Raw genomic sequence first — 17,438 nt, 5'->3', positions numbered from 1 at the left:
CACACCGAAACAAAACCGGCACTCTGTCAGCTGGCTGCGTTAGAGGGGGTATTAACATTTCAAAGCCTCACTGCAGTGTCTAATACAATATTTACATGGCAGTGAGGAATTTGGCTTCCTTTCTTCTATGGTAGCATGGAGTGAATGAAAAGGACACATGGCAGCGTCACGTTTGTGCTGTACCACGGAGTATTGCTCCGGAGGCACTGAGACACTTCAAACCGCCTTCCCCTGGGTTGGCACGGACAGGAGTTAACGTCTGGCCCGTGAAGTCAGTGGAAAAAGTCGTACTGAGCTGAGCAAAGCAAGATGGTATCCCAGGAACACAGAACAGGGAGCAGCCCCAGGTTGTTCAAAAGCAACCTTTTCAGATAAGAACAATGATAAGGGTTTGAAAAATGGTGTTTCTGGAAAAAAAGACGTCTGTAAAACACAAGATTGTGTTGTAAAAAAGAAAGAAAGGAAAACAGATATGGGACAGAGAGGGTTCTCCTGAGAGGTGTGAGGAGAAAGTGGGAAAGAGTTTTATTGTAAGAGTTTGGGGAAGAGCTGGGAACCAAAGAACATCTGGGTTTGAGTTTTACTACCAAAAAAAAAAAAAAAAATCAAACCAGAATTATTAGAAAATGCATTACTAACCTTTTGGATGAGACTGTGTTCAGTTCTAACCAAACCAGGATCAATTACATAAGGTCTGAGCTGCTGACTGGGCTCCCTAAAAACTATCATGATACATAAGTCAGTGCTGTTCCTAAGAGTACTAAGGGTTTTGCATCAGGAATACATACAAGGAGTTTCAAGGCTACAAACCAGGCAGTGCATTTCAGGTACGCTTTATTTTTTGGGTTTACACGTTAAACATGAAGTGGGGGAAAACTGGTGGAAACTGTACAAATCTTGAGCACGATTAACACAACTTCTTGGTCTTCACACAGAATAAGCTGTACCTTTTCTGTCTTTGCAACCATATTAGAATGATAAACGTACAACATTTAAGTCCCACCCACACCTAGCATAAGGACACAAAAGGAAGATGCATAATCTGAAAATCACCTGCATTAGATGCTTATGTGATCCACTGTACAAGAACGGATTTTCTACTCCCCCCATTTTCCCTTTTCCTTCTCATTTGAGAACGTCCTTTCTCTGCTAGTACTCAGCCAGCCTGTATTAATATTACAGCCACATTTCACAAGCTGGCAGTGAGCAGCGACTGTCCACCTGTGACAAAGTGGAAACACGCTCAGGACTCAGCTAGAGACTAGCTTAAATGCATTAAAATAATTGTATTAGTCACATGGGTCTTTCATCCAGCTTTCCTTTAAAAACGTATCTTGACCAAACAGTTAGCATAATCTCCTTCAAAAATTTGATAGTAAGTAAAAAAACTCACACGTGTATGCACACTTTCCACAGTTAGTAGAAAAGCTGCACAAAAGCCAGAGTTCATGCCTCTGAATGCTACTTGTAGACCATATCACTCAGACAAGGTTCCTATCTGACCTCAATATCCACCGTCTCTTACTTCAATAAAATATTCATGGTATATTCAGTGAATAGCTGCAATTTTGAGTAATCCTTATAATCTAAGGAACAATTAGAAGACCATATTTCTCTTTAAGCTCTGTAACCACTGTCAAGAACAGTTTAGTGATTACCTTTGTACATATTCACATTTGTATATATTCTGTGGAACTTCATGGAGCAATGCTAATAGCCTCCCACTCACAATCCTGAATGACAAGAACAAAAATCCATGAATATGATTGTGCTACTTTAGCAGCTTCAGCACCATTCTTCTCTAACTCTGTGAATAATAAGTGATGGATACTACATTCTGAAAGAATTAAAGAAAAAAATGAAAAAACCTTAACAAAGCACCTTGCTGAAGACCTGCATTTTTGTTTAAAACATTTCACAAATGATGGTTGTGCAAATCATCTCATGCAAATTTACCACCAGCTCACATCACATCAGTGCTAAAACAAGATGGATCAACTTCTATGACTGTGAACATGTTTCTTCCCGTGCGCATCCCACGGGGCTCAGCACACCGATGCTCTCTGATGTTAGGCCATTACACTTTGCCTCCCTGTGTATTTGAGCCTGCTATAAACCCATCCCTAGAGAGTGTAATGATTATATAATGAAATACGCCTTTGTTGTCATGACTAAAATTCAATTTTCTCCCTATAACAAAGAGAGGAGAAAAAGAAAAGAAGATGACAATCACCACATTATTTAAAAAAGGGACATGTACAATGCAACTACTTTGCATTGTTCTAATTTTCTGCACATAAGCTAGTGCAAAGTCATATAAATATTATAGTATATAGTATTAGCATTACCTAATAGCAACATTAGTATTATTGCTTTCAGATCTGATGCAGCAATCTTCTGCTGGCACCCTACCCACAAGCATTTCTGTAATGAAGGACTTCCAAAAATACCACTGATAGGCCTTTTTTAACTTCAGCTGGTTTTAACCAGCTCCTCCCTTGACCACATAACCTGCTGACTTGAGATGAAGACCATAAGAACAAGACAGAGACCATTCAGGCGAATCCATTCTAGCACAGATGCACTGCACTATACAAATCCTTAACACTGAACATTCACACAATAACCACAGAAGTTTACTTAAACAGATTACTTAAACATTTAAAAAATGTATAACTAGTACACAGTATACTAAGAACCTCACAGATGTTGCCCCATGTCTTGTGTGTTTTCATTCACTGAAGATATACTTAGCATCAATTACTTGTTATTTACGGTTTTTTATTTCTTTAACAGTAAAAAGATATAGGAATTTAATCCTCAGTTACTCGTTTTGATTTCAGGGCTTATTTCCCACAGCTGTGGCAGAAACACACTACACAGTGATGAAAATAATACTATTTCTCTATTGAAAATTAGGTGCTACTACTGAAGAAGCTCTTTTCCACCTAGGTAAAAAGATGTGAAGAACATCTGTTTTCAAGCATGCTTATGACACAAGGCACCATTAATAGTATCCAACAAGTTGAAATTCATTATTCTATGAATCTGGAAGAAAACAAGCAAAAATAAATCGTACAGAGGAAGAAATTGTGGCTGGACCTGTGCATAAGTAACAAATGTATAAATAGCACATAGCAATACTGATCAGTGTAATTAGGTTATCTGTTTTTTAAGCCTTTTTGCCCTTACTACATTACCTGTAGATGCAGAGTTGTGGCTCCTGCCTAGGCACTACTACAAGACAAACAAATAAACAGTTTGGTTCAGATTATTACCAAAGTTGACCTAGTTAGCAAGCATCTGATAAGCTACTTGTAGAAGCAGACACATTGCCAAATAAAGTTTTTATCTACCCTTTCTCTCCTTTCTCTACTTTCCATATCTACCAGTAAAAGATTTATAGAGTAGCTCAAAGGGCCATGGCGCTTCTAATAGCTCAAAAGGTTATCGCACTGCTGGAGAGGTCTAGGTCCGCTAATTCTACCATTTATTTTTTATACATTCTTGCAGCATCACTTAGAAAGACTAGAGAAAAACGACAGCCCGATTTAGCAGAAAAAAAGAAGATGTGTTTGGTCCCACAGCCCTGAGCAGGTTTTTATAGATGAAACAGAAATGCTTTCTATTTATGTAAAGTTCCCCATGTGAGGATCCTGGAATGATTCGCACGTACACAAGGCTCTGCAGCACAAAGCTATACAATCCAGCACAGTACTGTGCCATACCAGTATAGTCATGCCACATGTCGAAAGCTGGCCTTGGACTGTGTTACACACTGACCTCAGAAAGGGGGAGAGGAGAGAGAGTCAGCCATGAGGGAAGAGGGAAACACACCCACTGCAAAACTTTGTAAACCTACAAAACCTGATTTTATTAAACATACACGCTGAATATCTTTGCTGAGTATCTTTTCTATTCTAGCTGATCTGTACATTTTTTTTTCTTTATAGGACTCTGGAATGCAGATCAATACAGAAAGTTGTAATAAATTCTGAACCTTGCACAGTGTTCAATACATACAGAGAGGATCAAGGCATCTATTTATTGTGAATTATGTTCCATTAGGAAGGAAATGTAACAGAACTTGAAGTACAGTTTGTGGGTACGCACAACAATGTATGTAATAAATATCCTGTTATGAATTCCCTTGGAGTTTTCCAGTGATGCCCTTCAAAGCAGAAATAAGGCATAGCTAAGGGTACTTCTAGCGCAGCAAGGCTCTCAGTAAATGTTATAGCCATCTAGCTCTTCTTTGATAGTGGGAAAGCTCTGCCCGAAGTAGCACATAGCGGTGCAGGGAGAAGAAAAGCACTATATACTGGAGTGATTTTGGTTGTGACAGAAGATGCCTTTTAAACAAAGGAAAGTCTCAGCAGCACAACCAAAGCCCTTTCAGTTCAATTTACTAAAGACTATTTCTTACACAATTTACACAAGACATCATTTGAGTTTTGCTTTGAAAATGGTGAAAAATCCAGCTGCTTGGATTTAGGACAATGACCTATTCATATGTGCCCATTTACGCCCAGAAATACAACAGCTTAATGATTCTGGAAAGAGAGTGGCCATATCAGTAGTGGGAGAAGTCCAGCTTTGCCACAGGGCGGTATTTCTGGCTGAACTACCAGGATGCTCTGCTATTTCACTTAAGATTAAGCATCCACTCAGCGGGTAGATAGAAGGTAATCCGTTATAAATCTCTATAACCCTTCAGCTAGCTGTACTAAATTGATCCTAAATTATCTCTATGTAATATTTTAATAGACTGCACAGGTGAATTCACCGATTCAATTAAATGAACCACTAATTGCTTTTGGGTCAACCTTAGCACAGATTTTCTCTTCGACATAAAGCACCATGTGCTCTCTTGTCCCCTGTACTCAGAAAGATATCTTGTTACATTACCCGCTGCTCAAAGATCAGCCCAATTGGCATCTTAAGCATCTCTCTGTTACTGCTTCAGGCTCCACATAATAGAAAGCAGTTTAAACTCCGCTGAAAGGAAGCTATTGATTTCAAGAAGTCACAGTCCACCGAGATTACTAAAGTCCTTTCTCTTATTTGCAGTATTTGATAACTAGGTGAGCAGTTCAATGCAACATCAAACCCTGGCACATGCCAATACTTGAGGACTGGCGTGGTATAAAAAAAATCAGAGAATAAATAAATTAGCTTGAATCACATACAGTACACAGTCATAGGGAGAACCTATCTGGGGTGGCTGACCCCAACTGCCAGACCAAAGCCACAGGGCTAAAAAGTCCATGTCAGGAGCAACTACTATATACACCCAAAAGGAGGACAGCACCAGACAAAGGGAAAATTACATTCTGACACATCTCCTGGGTCTTCTGATGAACATCCTCCAGTATGAAGATCCAGCACCTGTTTGCTTACTGGCTGTTTATATCTTCTCTGTCCTAAGATCAGCAACTTCTATAAAAAAGCATAGTAATACCACTTAACTGTGTAGATACCACGTGTCGTATCAGATATGCTAAACACCTGCAGTACGAAGCAAAGAAGCTAAACTCCCAGAATAACGTTTAATGAGCTGTAGTTAATGTAAAACTGCAAGGCATGTATGGGCACTGAAGGCACTGTAAAGACTTTCCATGGCCCTCAAACTTCCCTGGCTTTTAATTTCAGTCCGTGAATTAAAATTCAGTACGTGGTACAAACTCAGTATAAAACAACAGTAATGGACAACAAAATTGTCCATTACTCAAAACTGAGCTAGTGCATACTACTCTCTGGACATTAGTACCAGTGGAACAAAATGCTCATTTATGGAGAACTTGTTACAGGGGTGCTGGGGGCAGTGAAGGTGCAAGCGACCCCTGAGAACGGGGACCTGAGCTTCACTGGACCCAAGTGCAAAGGACTACTTACTGCTGTTTATGCAAAAGTTCAAATCCCATGTAGCAGACATGCTTTTTTAGTCCACAGGTCTGCGAGGGCCAGGTGGTACCTGGATGCCTCCTCACATGTCTCTTTCCCATCACACTAACATGCTTATGCCGCCCAGGGGCCTGCAGGGATGGAGTAAATGTGGCGAGTAGCTGTGGGGTGGCCTCCAGCCCCCATGGGGCTGGGACAGCCGTCCTGTCACCCCCTCTTCTGGCACATGTGCGAGACTTGCTGTTCCCTTCACCCTGGACCCCTGGACCCCTGCTCAGGTCCCGAAGTCGGATGCCTTCAGACATGCCTACACCTGATTGCTTTCCAGAGCCTTCAGGTACTGCCCACAGTATGGCCCTGCTGTGTGACACGGTCCTTCCGTGGCTATTTTAACTTTTTCTTTGTAACTTGATGTTACTTATTGTAACTTTTCTGGTTTTCTTTTATAAGAAATTATAGCTTGTATGCAATAATTTTGTTTAGACAGTTTATGTCTAGACTGACAAACTCACTGACCACCCACTGAAATATGGAGAAGATGCTATTTGTGGTGTATGAAGCACTGTGTCAGAAACCAAAGGAAATAACATTAACCCAGCAGTGCCAACTGATAGTGTTGCACAGCAAACACTGCTTTCATTCGCTGACCGACACGTAAGAAATGGCCTCATCCACAGTGCAAGCAAGAGAAAAATTACTTATGAAGACTGTAACAGCTCAGCACATGTTTCAGTTGCAGCAGCAGCTTTATCAGCGTTGCCCAAACAAAGGCCATTTCTTTATGAAATGTTCCCGATACTTTCCGCACAAGCTGGAAGTGATCGAACCAGGTGAAAAATACACAGGATCAGAGAACCCGAGCCAGCCTGGAAGCTGCGCTGCAGCCCTGGAGCACGGCCAAAACCCGGTCCCTGGCAGAGGAGTTACGGCTTTCGGGTCACACTGTAATGGAGCCAGTAAATCACTGATGTGAAATGCACTCCTATCAGAGTCCCATTATTGCAGAAATAATAAAGACCAGTGCTGAACTGCAGCTCCTCAGTCAAAAAAGGCACTGTGAAGAATGCTATGAAATGGAAATGTTATTTGACAGCAGCCTGGTTTCACGTTGCCACAAATGAAGAGGGTTTGAGAACAACAAGTTGGATTTTTTTTTCTGTTCCTCTGTACTGATGGTATAGTTACTGAATGTTTCAAGATTTCATGCCAGATGTATGATTTCCTAGAATTTTCCATTTTAAAATTTAATGTGTAGCCAACAACAGTTATTATTCAGGAATTCACACTGCCTTTTAACGAACAGGGAATTAACTGATGCTGCAAGGTTCTTAGTAATTGCATTGTAAAAACCACAAAACTAAGGCCAACAGTAAAAGTGAACGTCACTCTTTCAAGGAAACAAGTATTTTCTTCACATTTTGCTCCTGACTTACTGTATAACCTTGAGTGAGTCACTTCAGATATTCATGTCAAACTCTCCCCCTCCCTCTCAGTACGACATAGAGAATTCCCCCCACCCTCTAGTTGGGATCTGTCTCACTTGAGGTTTTTTGAGATCTAAGTAAAAAAGGTATGGGCATTGGTTTAAATATGAAAATAAAATGAAATAGTTTTTTTAAACACCCCACAAACTTCTCATGACTTTGGAAAGGTCACTAATGGAGGCATAGATCATATGGCATATTTCCATTGATAAAAAAGAAAGCTCTTCCAAGGGTAATGAGACAATGCAAAATCAGGGAAAAGGAGAAGAAAGTTTCTAGACCAAGTTTCTAGAGACCCTTTATTGCCAAGGAATGATACCCAGCATGCAGACATCAACTGGAAGTCTTGATTTTGGCAGAAGTCTTCAAATGTTCCCACTCAAGAGTGGCCCCGAGAAGTGTTCAGCTGGGGGCAGAACCTCAATGGGAGCAAACAGTCAGCTCCGTGCCAGTGGGACCAAAACTCCCACGGGTTTTGGGGGAAGAGAGATCTCTCTGTGCATTACCTTTATAACCAACTGTGAGTGGTAATATAGTCATTTCATAAATTTGTGTATCATTTTATTTCTCCTCTAGATGACTAATCATTCTCCCCAGGTACCAGAGGCAAAAAGCTCAGCCTGTTGTTTAAAGCAGGAATCCTAAATGTAGGGAGAGCTAAAAAGAAAGGCCATCCACTTAGACGATAGCGCGAGCTGACAGAATAGGACACTAATATTGTTCAGTCAGGCTGTACCACGTACCTTGACTGCAAACCCTCCTGAGGGCTAATGGAAATCTTTCGATTGAGAAGCAAAGTGCTCAGCACACACTGATGTAATCCAAGCTGCAGAAATCAGCAGTTCTCAAGGCAAAACTGCATAAGAGGTATCTGACAGCTTCAAGAACAATTTTTTTTTCTACCCCATCCTCTATCCTCTTCACATGATGCAAGAGCAATGGGATCACGGGTTGAGGGCAGCAGCAGGAGAGCCACCACCAGTGTTTTATCCATAACAAAGAATTAAATGTTTGATCTAGTTTTTGTCTGCAGGCAGGCTCTAAACAGAGTGAGAAGAAGCAGATGATGGGGGAGGAGCAGAAATTATACAGCTGAAATTTCTTTAAAAAAAACCCCAACAAATCAAAATGACTGACAAAATAACTAAGTAATTTTATCATCATAGATACCACTACAAAAAAATAGAAGTTGTTATCACAGACAAAACATCCTCAGAATTAGCTGGGACATTGTATTTCAGCAGGATTTATAAGCCCATTCTAATTTATGCTCATGATAACTAATCTTCACAGCATCCTTCATAACCCTTAGAGGGGTCCAACCCTTAGGGTGTAAAACACATATACAGAGGCAGCATTACTATGCAAAAGAAATAGGCAGTTTCATTCATATGGTTTACCTAAATGTGCTTTTATGTCTTATGGAAGCTGGCTGCCACATAACTCAGCAAATGCTTCTCAGGCCATAAAATAAATAAATAAATAAATAAATCAATCAATCATCAAGTAAGACTCTTTCAGCCTGTAGCCAAGCATAATGTATCTTGGCCAAACTCCAATGCATTTAGTTATATTGTGCTTTTCTTAAAAACTATATCAAAATAATATAATTTCAGTCTGATTATTACTTTGTGGTTTAATGGGTACCCTTCTATGACAATCTGCAAATGTCCTCACACTACGCTTTGCGTTCTGTATCACCAGCCTCAAATATCTTAATAAAAGTGCAGTCTCATCAAAGAGTGGGTAGGCTGAAATTCCCTCTCTTGCCTCCCTCCTCCATTGCTTATCTTATTGTCTCGCTTGGAGATGGTGAAAAAGCTAGAATAACCATTTGAAGAAGATTCATGGTATGCAACTAAAACTGGAAAATAATTTTTCAGTAAGATATTATTTTTATTCACATATAATGTATGCCTTATATTAATCGTCTGTATTCTTAAAAGTTTTGGGTTGTGGTTTCTTTTAATTAAAAAGGTAAGGATCAGCAATCTGTTTGTTAAGAAACCACTTCTAGGGATGTTAGTATCACAAAGATAAAACTTCTTCATCGGTCCCACATAATTTTTCTTATTTATTTTAATTTAAAGAAATCCATGGCTATTGTATCTACAATGATGGTTTTCAATGCACTGTAATGTGTGTTTCAATGTAATGTAAGTTTTTTGGGAACTGACATTTTTCAGAAGATATGCACACTGCCACGTTATGAACAAGCAATGACCGTTCTAAGTAGTGGCAATTTTAATTCAGTTATCAAAAGCCTGAAAATAGCAAGCAAATGAAAAGCAGAATGCTAGCAAGGATGAGTATGTTATAACTTAGTAGGTCATTTTTCTCCCAACGTTTTCATTCTGTTTTCTTCTTCATTTGGAATGTATTTTTTCTCTGATCAAAACATCCACTTTTTGTATAGACAATACCAACCTAGCTGTAGTACTGAAAAACACCATTTATTTTAACAATTGGAAAAATACTGTAGGACAGTGCAGGGAAAAAGAACCAATTTCATTTCTTAGAAGCCATTTCTTTTATGCCTTTTTTCCAGTACTGTATGCTTCACAATTTGAAGCTGAGCAATTTATATTTGAACAGTCTCTATTACGTCTCAAAGTCAATGATGGGGTTGATCCAAGAAACGCTAAAGGCTTTTGCTTCTTTTCTTTGTTACAAGTATGCATATGTGAAATACTCTCTTGTATTTCCTCTGCTGGAACATGCTTATGTGCAATAAATTCACTCCTGAAAAGTATTGCTCTTCGATACACAATGTCAAATTATCATAAAAATTTAACAGCCACATTAGATAGATCAATGACTTATCTAGTTCATTGTTCTCTCTTCAAAAAAAAAAAAAAAGGTGACTGATAGTAGATGATTCACAAGTAGTAGAACAGCATGGAGCATGTAAAATGATCCTTTCCCAGAATACCTTTTCAGCTTCCCATAAACATGGGCTTTAAACCTTTCTGAGAGGAAGGCTGCATCTTGGTTTTTATATTTAGCTACCGGCAGAACTGTCTCCCATGAATGTGTCCAATCTTTTCAGAAACCATTAATGCTTCTGGCCTCCACAGCATCCCACGCCATTGAGTTCCAGTGCTGAACTACTCGCTCTGGGACAACCAACCTCCTGCAGCTCATTTTAAGGCCCCAGCCTGGCAAGGTAATTGAGTGTCTCAACTTGCTGTGTTGTGGAAAGCACTGCACACCTCCACCATTACACAACTGTACTGTATCAAAATTCGGGTGGACCAACTAAATCACCTAAAAAGAGAGCTCTCAATCTTTGGTTTAAAAGAAGCCTTCATGCACTTTAGTTAGAGTGGCAAAGCCCTGCAGAAGACCCTCTTCACCTCTAGGCAATGGAAATCATGATTCCATAAAGAATGAAGTGTAAAAGCATTACACTGTGATCTGGAAACCAAAAATGCTCCCTCATTCAACAAATAAACTGGGGATGAAAGAAATAGGTGTGGTTTGATGCCAGCCAACAAATTTCACTCCATGAGAAACAGTAAGGAAGCACACTTCCTTTTCCAGTCCTGCCAACCTCAGGTTTAATACATATAGCTTAACCAGACCTTTAGTGCTTTTCAGATCAGATGCAGAATATTACATGCCAGGCATCCTCAGTGTGCATATTTTTGCAATTTCTATGATTTGCTCATCCACAGTCTTATTCAGTAGGTAATGATAATAGACATTTTGACAAAAAGACACAGAGCTGGGTGTGTGGAAGGATGATGGAAGAACAGGACCAGACAACATGCAAGGACTAACTCAGTGATTACCTTTGCATCTCATTAGATGGTGTAAACCGAACGCTTCCAGCTGGCCTAAATCAAACTGTGCACTACCAACATGCTTTATCATTACTATTATCACATCCAAGCATGGAACAATATTCTGGAGGGCACAATGCCATTTGCAGTATAATGGCTTTGTTAACAAGCTGTAGCAAGTGTTCCCACCCAAATACTGAAACAGAGCTTTGGGTGTTTCTAATCTCAAACCTAATGGATTTCTTTGGAGGGACAGGGAAGCCTTTGATCAAGCTGCAATAAAAATAAATGTTAAAAAAATTAGAATTATAGCATCTTGTTATGCTTGCTCTAGCATAGAAATACATTAAAACAGTACATTAAGTTAGTTCAAGATGCTACACTGACAAGAAATAGTAATTTGCTTTTTTTCTTAAATCTTGTACTAGATTAAACACTCAGTGTCACATCAGCTGGATCAGGAAGCAGACATGTCTAACAGGACTGCTTATTAACTTGCTTCTTTTACAACCAGTTCGTATTAAAAATAAACAAAAACTTACAGGTGGGTTGCAGCATCAGCGTCAGAAGATGATCTAAATCAGATTGCCATCCTTCGCCCCTCTGAGCTGCCCCTCTCCCTTCCCCCCAGCCCCCCGTTTAACCTGAGCACCGCGCAGAGATAAAGCATGTAAGACAAGGTCGGGAAACCCCAAACACCAGGCGGGCATCCCGGATGCCTCGCAACACGCATCGCAGCTTTGTTCTGGCAGAAGACGTACGGTCATGTTTCGCCAGCGGCGTCTCGTTAGCAGGCGGCGGGCAGCGGCGCTCCCTCCGCCCCGAGCACGCCGGCGACGGCAGGCGGGCTCCCGGCGACCCGGCACACGCTGCGGAGACCTGGTCCCCCCCGCCTCCCTCCAGGCTGAGAACTGGCGCCAGCTCATCACACGAGTGCCTCAACCCCGCCCGGAGTGCCCCGGCAGGAGCAGCCCCGCGGGCTGCCGTGCCCCGCGCCTCGCAGAGCAAGCCTTCGCCCCCCCCCGCCCCCAGGCTACCTGCCGTCTTCCCGGCCCTGCCCTCCGGGCCCTCGGGGCGGCCCGGCCGGGAGCCGTGGGGCAGCGGCGGCAGCGGCGCCCCGCACGGCAGGGCTGCGGTGGGGAGCGGGCGGAAAACGCGGAGCGGAGCGCAGCCTCCCCCGGCCTGCCTGCTGCAGGCGCGCCGCGTCGGGCGGAGTGGAGACGGAAATACACGGACTGGATCTGGCGTGGGAGTGGGCGGGGGCGGGGGGAGCGCGGGAGCCGATCGCGGCGGCTGGTGCCTGCCCTCGGAGCGCCGCTGCGGGGAGGTCCCGGGGCCCCAGGCGCGGCTGGAGCCCCGCCACGCTGCCGGACGAAAGTCCGCGGCGAGTCGCAGGCAGCCCGCAGCCCCCGGAGGGGCGGGGGAAGGCGCAGGTCCGGCTCGGCCGCTGCACTTGCGTTTCCCTCACCAGCAGCCGCTTTTTTTTAAGCGCTAAAGGGGCGCTAAAGCTTTGAAATCGTCTTTGTAGAAGGTGCTGCTCAGCATCAAGAGCCGGTGCTATTAAGCAGCCGTTCTCGGGGAAAAGGTAGCTGAAGGTTATTCTGGCATTTGATGAGTTTTGAAAGGTACAGTTCAAATACTTTTGCTTTTAATTTACTCGCATACAAGGGCGAGGAAAGCCAAATAAGAACCTGCATAGAACGGTTTTAAAAAGTTAAAATTACTGAGACGACTTCACTTGCTCAGTTCGAAGATGAAAGAATGGAGACTCGGCAGCCTGCCTACAGGGCACTGGAAAAACCAGGGGTTAAAATAGCCAATTACTAACACAATATCCATCTCTTAACACAAAGATTATGAGACCACCTTTTTCTTCTCTCTGCTCCTCAGACTAACAAGCGCCTCCGTGCTCTCTCCTCCTCTCCCAGCTGCACCACCACCTTCCTCCCCTCACCCCTGCTCCATCTCCCATACTGCCAAATGGAGAGAGGGTCCCTCGTGCTGAAGAGGAGGGGAGGAAGACAGAAGGAGCAGATACGATTGCGGGATTGACATAAACCCTGAAGAGCCCACAACAATGTAGGCTACAGCTCACGCAGGATGGCTGAGCTTGGCCATTGCTATCCGCCGCTCATCCCGCTGCTACCGGTGCTTTGTGGTGGCACCAGCGTGGATGCAGATGCCGCATGGCTTTGGTGGAAGCTTTGGTGGAAAGAGGCTGCCAGCACTGACTCAGACCAAAAGTACCACTGCAGCCAACAAAATGCACTGGACAGCGGACAGATCGTTACATGGGTCTGTCTGGCTTTTTCTCTAGCGAGGAGCCAGAAGTGAGCGAATAAAGCCAAAAAATTAAGCACTTGACCAGAAATGTGCCATAATGGGAATAACTGATCACAGAGGAACCAGGATGGAGGAAACGTGGGACCAGAGTCTCAGATCACAAGACCTCTGAGTTGTCACTCCAGAAGTCAAACAAGAGATAATGGTACTCATCAGCAGGACCTCATCTAAGATCTTTACACAGCTAGGGTGGTATCACATTTAGCCACATCAATTCAACTCACAATTTCAGTATCCTGTCCCTGTCCTGGACGTTTCTATAATTGTCCAGAACAGCAAAACTTTCACAAGGTCACTGCTGAATCATTCAACTCTTACTGCTAGAGAAACAGCCATGGTTACCATCTCTGCAACAGTTCAGAGAGAATATTTTTTGGATATATTCCAGAAGAAAAGCAGTAGTTTCTCCTCTCCATATTTCCAGAGATACAATACTGCTTACATAGTCTTAGGGTTTTTTTGTTCTATCTTTTTTTGTGTTAAAAGGGGATCCCTCATTGGAAACACAGTTTCAAGTATGAATTATAATTTTGGGGGTTTTTTTTATTTTGGCACAGCAAGCGTTTGCACTTTTGTAAAAGGTGCCCCTTTAATTCGATCTGCTCCCCTCCCCTCTTATTTGTGCTGTATCAGTAAGGACGTATCTTGAAGAGTGTTTGCCGTAGCATTTCATTAACACCACCGCATGCACCAGCAGGTACTTTCCTCACTGAATGAGCATAAAATGATCATATATTTAAAATTCTGTGATGCTCACCTCTTGACTAGAAACTCAGCATGACTGATCTCTTCTGAGAGAACAGAGCAGCAGCAGTAAGTACTTGACTGAAGGGCTTTTTCCTGTTTGGATTTATTAAACAAGAATGTAAAATGGAGGATTTTATTGAACAAAACTGACATTGACAGTGCATACAATCTATGTATTTCTGAGGAGGCTGCAATCTGAGACCTGTAAACCAGCTGCCATTGTAATTTTACTGAGGTCTATTATCTTTGGTTGTTCTGAACCAAGTCAGCTTTGATGTAATAAAAATGGGTCCTGTTCTGCACAGGCACACAATACCCTGGTCTGTTTGAGTATTTGACATAGAAAACTCACAGAGAGCTTCCTCAGTCCCCACAAGTAATGCATGAACCTGCTCATTTTTATAATGAAAAAAACCAATCAGTAAATGAGGAATCTCTAACTAGTGAATGCTTGTTTGTAATAATTCTAGCAGAGACAATATCCAATTTGTGCAAGCAGTAGTTCAACTATAGGTAGTGAGGGCACTCAGAGTTTAGGAGAGAGCTGAAAGGTCTCTCAGCATGGCAATCTGCAATTTCGAGATATTCAGACTACATTTAAATGAGTTGGCCCAAGTACTGGAAGCAGTTTAGCTGCAGAGGAACAGAGCTCTGTGCAGGGTATTTACTCCACCTCTTGGAAGTATAAAATAATAATTTAGTAGAAAAAGGCCCTGCCAGAATAAATTTTTAATTGCCTGTATTCATAAGCTCTGAATCTGAGATATAAACAAAGGGAATGGAAAATTCTCACTTATAATTATATTCTTGAGATACAATTTGCTTGACAGGAATGTTAATTTCTGGCTACAGAATGCTGAGGACAGCTTGGGATAGATGGTAGGGAAGGAGCATATCACTGGTAGATTTCTGTTGGTGAATAACTCAAACCAGCATGATGTTAAATGTAGGTGTCCCAACATGTATGCTAATAAAGTTCATGAAAAGGGGATGATAGGCATGTCTGCTGTGTGTGGAAAAAAAATCCCTCATTCTCATTTCCTAGAGACTTCAATCTGGAATGCTTGTGCTGGGATCCCATGCAGCCAGTAAACCATCATTAGATTATTGAAAAAAATTTTTTTTTTCCTAAAAATTTTACCGACTATGACATAAGGTAATTAGTTTGGACTTCATTATGATGAATAAAGATGACTTAATCACTGGAGTGGAAGATGGCGGTTGCCTAGGGACCAACAATCATAACCTGATTATGTTCAATATGTGATGTATGTGCTTTAAAAAGCCTAACTGGCCAAAGCCAAGGCAAATAATCAACGGCAGCAAGAGGGAGGAGAGACGGGAAGAAATCCATGGATGGAAGTGTATGCTTAAGAATAGCTTGCATCTCAAAGAGCAAGTTTCCACACTTCTAAGACTTCATGCTTGTATCATACAAAGATGTTACAGTTCCTTTTAATCAGAGGAAAATGCCAAATAAAATCTAAACCATACATGCTTGTTTGGATCTATATGTTAGTGTTCTCTAAGAACTCCTGGGTGTAAATTGAAGAGATTACTGTTCCTACAGCATTCGATAGACCTTTAAGCACTGGAGTAGTTACAGAAGACCAGAACAGTCCTTAGGTCCTTTCAAAAAATTGAAAATTGTTACAAAATGTGATGTTAGAAAATGAGATGATTAGCGATTGCATAATTAGCCTGATATCACTTTTCATAAAAGCAGTGGAAGAAACATTGTAGAATTCTGTAAGTAACAAATAAAAGGAAAAAATGAGTAAGTAAATAAATGAAATCTTCAAATAAATGAATAAATAAAAATGTTTCCTTAAATACATTTCAAATTTCCCACTTTGAGTACGAGTTTGGTCAAGCTATGTAACTGTATATACGGACTACATTTTAGAAAGGCGTGTGTGCCTTCATGGCATGTTGGATTAATGAAATTAGAATCCACAGTATCAGTAAAGCACATGCTCAGTGGAAGCAAATCATGGATCATAAGCTTAGAAGCTGAGAAGCTACCTAAGAAGGTACAAAGAGCTAAAGAGCTCTTTAACCAAGCCAAGAAAGGCCCAGCAAGAGTCAGTGTCTGTCAGCAAAAGCCAAACACATTATGGAAATAAACTCTGCAAGTTTTAAAGGTGTAGCAGACTAACTGTTGAAAGAAGTTACCCAAGGAGGGGATGACTTCAAACACAAAACGGGTGCCCTTTCTGGAAGATGTGTTTTACACAAGGAAGTTTTTGGAACCAACAGAGAGGTTTCACGAGCTGAAAATTCACCCAGATGTAACAGTCCTTTCTGGCCATGAGAGCTCCGGATCTGCTACTGAAATGAAACACCAGGTTCTACTCTGAACTTTCCCTCTCTCTCCTGAGATTTATAAAACAGGGAAAGGTGTGAAGAGGAAGGGTACTCTTCAAATGGAGGAACTACTGTAATGTTTGCTTCCTGAATAAGTGACTGGAAGTTACATGTATGGAGATCTCATGTTATAGTTATGGCAAGGTATACAGTATTGGGGACAAAAAAGAACGAATATACAAAACCTCTTGATTATTCTCTGATACTGAATATCCTCCATGTAATAAATGAATAATGTCTTCTAATGTCATAAATGCTACAGCTACAAGCAATGGATGCTTTCTATTCAGTATATACAATGGAGAAGGCAGAACTTGCATTTAGCTCTTAGTTCTGCTCAAGAGAGGTGAGAGACTGAAGAATATAGACAAGACTAAGAACACATCTTCTGGCTATGATTGCAAGTATTTCTTAGTTAAGTATTTTTCTTTTTGTCATCATATTGGGACTATTCCCTTAAAGCAAATGTAGCGTATCACAATGAAGTTGCAGTCTGAGATAGGGATTAGGAACTAACCGCCTGTGCTACAGTAGCCATTCTCTGTCACTGTTCAGGCTGATGGACAGTTCTGCATATCGCCATTTTGTGATCTGAAAGACCCTGTGAATAATAACTACAGAGACATCTGGACAGATATGCAATTTACAGAGAGAGCATTCACCTTACAGTGAAAAAAGGAACTGTATTTGCTTTCTCAGTAAACCACTCTCTTAAAAAATCCATCCTGCAGAGCACAGTTTGGAGGGGGGAACTTCTGCTTTCATCAGCCCTTTTCTGTTTTTTTAAGGAGTTAAGCGTCATCCTACT

At 41.5% G+C, this 17,438-nt stretch overlaps 1 protein-coding gene across 1 annotated transcript in view; it reads right to left on the bottom strand.

Moving 5' to 3' along the window:
- CNTNAP2 (contactin associated protein 2) overlaps window positions 1-17,438 on the bottom strand; it is a 1,202,777-nt gene that overhangs the window by 19,611 nt on the left and 1,165,728 nt on the right. The window lies entirely within an intron of this gene.

Source organism: Mycteria americana, chromosome 2, assembly GCF_035582795.1.
Source record: "Mycteria americana isolate JAX WOST 10 ecotype Jacksonville Zoo and Gardens chromosome 2, USCA_MyAme_1.0, whole genome shotgun sequence".
Taxonomy (NCBI): Eukaryota; Metazoa; Chordata; class Aves; order Ciconiiformes; family Ciconiidae; genus Mycteria; species Mycteria americana.
The sequence above is the reverse complement of the archived record's forward strand: the minus strand, read 5'-3'. Positions and strand labels throughout refer to the sequence as shown.